Source organism: Copidosoma floridanum, unplaced genomic scaffold, assembly GCF_036245765.1.
Source record: "Copidosoma floridanum isolate Cflo_tuat_1 unplaced genomic scaffold, Cflo_Japanese_pri ptg000020l, whole genome shotgun sequence".
NCBI lineage: Eukaryota > Metazoa > Arthropoda > Insecta > Hymenoptera > Encyrtidae > Copidosoma > Copidosoma floridanum.
In genome coordinates, this window is record NW_028321897.1 from 35,188,263 (window position 1) to 35,193,565 (window position 5,303).

The following is a 5,303-nucleotide window of genomic DNA, read 5'->3' on the forward strand; positions in this document are numbered from 1 at the left end:
TATGTTTTAGGGACCACTCCTCGCCTGTAAGACTGTAGATTTCTGCCTCGTACCTGGCATCCGATACGCTAATCCTTACCTACAGCACCAACACTGCTTCTCGTTCACCTAGGCCTGAAGACCTTGGGGCAAGGAAAAAACCCTGAGATCATTCTAAAAGAAAATTCCACGGAAAAACCCGCCCCGAAACAGTTGGGGTTTCATAGAAATTTTTTTTTAAACCCAGAAACACCAGACTAGATTGGGTATTAGGGGGAGTATAGCTGAAGACGCCATCTTCAGGATCGTATTAGCGGTAGAAGCTGGAGAGGGGAGAGAGGGAAACATAAATTCACATGCATGCATGTACACATCACTGCTTGGCTTGTAATTTTCTCAGTTAGTCCCGAAAATGGTGGAGCCAGTCAGTGACGTTTAGATACATTAGATACACTCCCTTGTACCCACACTAATACTAAGTTGGTACCCAGCGGTAGCATCAGCACCCTAATGTGGTGCTGAATGGTAACACATCCATACATACGTAAAAGTCTGAAGAGTGTGTTGTCTCATCTGAGTTGAGTTTCTTATGTTTGGAGCCATTGCATGTGATACCATGTGTTCGGTATGCATAGGGGCCATCCATAAGTTATGTAGCGCAAAAATCAGCTCTACTTAGTTTCCCTCTTCTCCCAAGTAACAGGACCATAACGATTGGTCAGATCTACACCTTCCCTTTACTTCATTACGTAACGCATGTATTGGCAAAAATTAAAGCTGGAATTTATAAAAAAAAAAAAAAGAAGTTTAATTTTTAATAATTTTAATAATGACTTTATAAAACAGAGTTATAGTTTTTATTGCACTTAAGTGTAGGGTCACATTGTAAATTAAAACAATCTATTAATAGGATAATAATTATTGTAGCTATCCAATATCATCTATTAATGTATGTGTATTCAACTTTCCCACACAATTTATCAACGATATACCATACAATTCCAAACTAGATTTCGATTTAGTGCTGGTCGTACCTTTTGTAACTTCCACATCTGCATCTTCTTCTGCTATCCACTCAACCGTATCAGGTGGTAATTAGCACAGTATCTTCCTCCGAAGTTGCTTGATAAATCGCCTCACAGAAGCGTTTGGTGCAAGAGTTGATTTTCTTAAGTGAATTTGATTCTTGCGGTACACTACTGCCTTTTTAGAGGAAAAATAAAGGCAACAAACATCAAAAGTTCTGTCACGCTGCTGATTGCTTACTGATGGACAGAAACAACCGTATGGCATTACAGTGAATCCAACATGGTCCAGCTTCGATGACACTGTAGTTTTCGTGAGGAGTCGAGTGAATTTATCATCCCCGTTTCCTGTGGGCTAGGGAGCTCCATGGCCGAAGGATGTTTGAATAAGAGAGTAAGGTGAAGACAGAAATCCATCTGGCAAAATCCAACGCAGATCACTTCAAACTTTCTTGCAGCAAGTAGAATCAGTGCATTTTACAATCTGTATTTAAAAGCAGTACTTGTTATTTGAGCGATTATTAAAAACTACCTCAAAACTATTAATAATTTTGATGATACTTCTTTAATTTACCTGTAATAAATATTGACTCTCCCTCACACGTTGTGCATACTAATTTGCATCAGGCAGTGCTGGGACAGAATCAATATTCCCAGGTTGAATGTATTCTGCGAAAACATTATGCCCATCAAGAACTAGACTATTTCAGATATCAGACAAAACTCGAATAACATGAGCATAATTCTGCATCTTAAGATCTGGATTTACAGAATTTGCACTGGCGTTGAGATGAGGCGAAAAATGTTCATGGTCAAGGATGACACCAGCTAGCTCCTTGCTCAGTAGAGCCATTCTCCTTTCAACATGGTTATAAGCACTTCTTCCAGGTGCGTTTGTAAAAATAAACAAAGCATCTAGATCGTCCTTTTGAAAGTGGTCAATTGCATGTGCAATCACCTTAGGGTACCTAAAATTTTTATCTGGTCCATAATCAACAGAGAGGATGACAACTGGATTAAAAGGGTATCTCTTTGTTTGCCGTGAAAGTCTGCAAGGAAGACACACCAAGGAGCCCTTGAAAATCTACAGCATGAGTTGAGGTTGTCAAAGAGTGATGTTTTCCACTTCTTATGGCAATGTATGTTGGACCAGAATAAGAACCTTCATTTAGCTGGCCCATGGAATCCGACTTGATGGCAACAGAAGTGTATACAAGGAGCAGCGTTGGCTCAGTGGCCAGCGAGCTTATTACTGATACAACGCTGTTCTAGGGGTCGCGGATTCAATTCCTGGTGAATGCAAATATTTTCAAACACTGTTTCGGGAAAAATTCCTATTAACCCAGGCTGTTTTGGGGCAGGTTTTTCTGTGGAATTTTCTTTCAGAGTAATTCCAGGATTTTTTCCGTGCCTCGCAGGTCTTCAGACCTGGGTAAATGCGAAAAAGTGTTAGGAAATATAGGGGTTAGCGGATCCGATGTGCTAAGCAGGGATCGCTGGCCTTACCACTACGGATATACATCAGCATAATTATTTAGCTTCAGAGCAGAGGCGTTGACTGTGGCGTGGCAAACAAAGTTGAAAAGCAAATTTTTGCCACGTCACAAATACGTCTGGAAAACCATACTGAAAAATTTATTTGTACATATGACGTATTTTAAAAAAAGACTTAACTTTTTTTGTTTTGTGCTGGAATATCCGCAAAAAACATAAGGTAATCGGCCCAGTATATATGCGTAAAAAAAAGTATTTTTTAACATATTATTGTACTATTTAACTTAATTAGAACAAAGTATTTTTTTAAATTTTTGGATGTAATGCTCTTATTTGTTCTGACATTTTTTTCTTCTCTTGTTCTAATTTTTTTTCTCATCTGGAAATTCGTTTCTCTCAGCAGTTTTTTCTTTTTTTTTAATTTTTGTTGTTTTTCTTTTTCTAATTGAGCATTTCATCACTCATTGGATGGACCAGCTGCTGCAAGTTTGGATAAGCCTTTTTTTCAAGTTTTGTCTTTTTCTTTTAGGTAAGTACTCTATATAGGTAACGTAAATGCTTTAGTAAAGCTATTTTCAGCAATATTACGTAAGGTAAAGTTCAGCTTACAAATCGGATGCATACTTTTTCTTTTAGTAACTTACTGTCAGTGGCGTACCAACTAGTATCTCCTTTTAAATCAGTATTATTAAAAGTAGAAGTCAAATCTGCAAGCATGTTGTTCGTTTCAATCTCATACAGTTTTTACAATTTACAACTGAATTTCTTGAAGTATCGTAAACTTCAAGATTATCTTGTACACTGACACTTGGTATCTCTTAGTCTTTCGTGATATCTACAATGTTTAATTATTTAAAATAGTCTATAAGTCCCATAAATATGATGAATAACTATATACGAATTTACGTTACCTTTTTTTGAGTCCAAATTGGCACGTTTTTCATGTGACTCCAATTCATAAATTACATTTTCTTTTGTATTCATTTCTATATCCAAAGAATTATTTGTATTCAAATTTTCTGGGACTAGATTTTCTGTCAAACATTCGTTTTATACAAGCATATTTTTACACAAAGAATTATTGGAAATTTAAATTAATCACTGGTGCAGGAACGTCTAAATTTTCGATTTCAGGTGCCAACTGAGACGACGCATTTTCATTAATCATAACTGAAAAGACGTTAACTTTATGATTATTAATATTTTGAATGTTTTTGACTCTAATACTGTTACTCGTATTAGTACATAAATTAATAAAAAAAGTGTATAAATCAGAACGGAAATTCATCAGAACATGTCATAAAAGTACACTTAAAAGTGTACAGTAAAATGATTGAAAAAATAAAATTTTAAAACGATAGATAAATGAAATAAAATCTTATGTAAAATTTAGTAGCCAATGCCGGGGTTTTTTATTTGAAGCCAATATTGAAATAACGACGAATCATTAACACTGCCAGGTCAACATTTATTTACTTCAGCATTCTTGAGTGCTTGAAGTGATTCACTTGAAATACTTTTTTCAAATTTAATAAAATGCTGTGAAAATTTTCTGACTGATTTTCGGTACATTGCACAGCAACATCTGTGTAAATGTAATTGATTGGTTGCTGATCTACAGCACTGGAATTTTTTTTCTTCTTTCGAAGTGCATTGTAAATTATGGCTTGAGAATCATAAGGCATGAGCCCAGATGCTCTGAATCCACTTTTTACCACAGTCTCTTCTTCCAAAAAATTTTCTGAAGTCATCTGCAACACTAGTGGAAAATCTAATTTTTTTATTTTACTTAAATTTTTTTTCACCTTTCCATACAAGTTAAACAGTCAAACTTATAAGGAAATTTTTTTTTAATCATTTACATTGTGATACTAGGATATAATATTTTGTGTTTCTCATCTTTAATAAACTGGGACATCATTTCACTACTGGGCCGATTACCTTATACTGTCATATTTTAAAAACTTTGAAAACGTTTCGCGTATTGGTTGATTGTACTGAAATAGCCATCCAGATATTTCACATACCAAAAACTCTTTGCTATCAAATTGTTTTTTTATCCTAATATTCGCTCTTAGAATGACCGCAGCACTCTCCATTTGTGGTCATAGCTGGCATTCTGAAAGTACGGAAACGTATCTTCTCGTATGCTAATGAACAAACATGTAAGTTTATTTAGAAATTACTATACTATTGATGATAATAATCTAAGAACAAAAAACTGCATTGATTCCTAACATTATTACACTGTTTCAATCAGTGAGTATAAGTCCAAAAACTTATACAATGAATCTTTTAGTTTCTTAGTCAGAATTCTAAACGCGAATATTGCAGAACTCTGACTGACCGATAACCACGCACTTTCATCTACCCTTAGAGAATATATACGTGGAGGAAGCATTGTATATGCTCCGACCGCGAGACGAGACGAGAGAGACAAAAGACAAATAGCAGTACAACCTTTCTCTCTCTTACACGCCTCTGATTGGTTGGCCCCCTCCCGTATATATAGGTATAGTCGTATCCACGAGTGGCGGTCGTGGGGGAGCAGAGCAGATATATGTAACCTAAGCTCTGATGAAAAATAACTTATATAATATAGAATATATCCTCTTAAAGTATAGAAGGCCAAAGCGGAATTCCGAGTAATACACACTAAAACAATAATCTTCCATTACTACATAAGTAAAACAACAAAATTTGAATGAAAATTTCCAATTTTAATTAAAGCTCTCATACCTGGTTCAAACTTCATGTATGGCTAATGACTCAGTTAGAATGTTTGTCTTCGATAGCTGAGCGGTC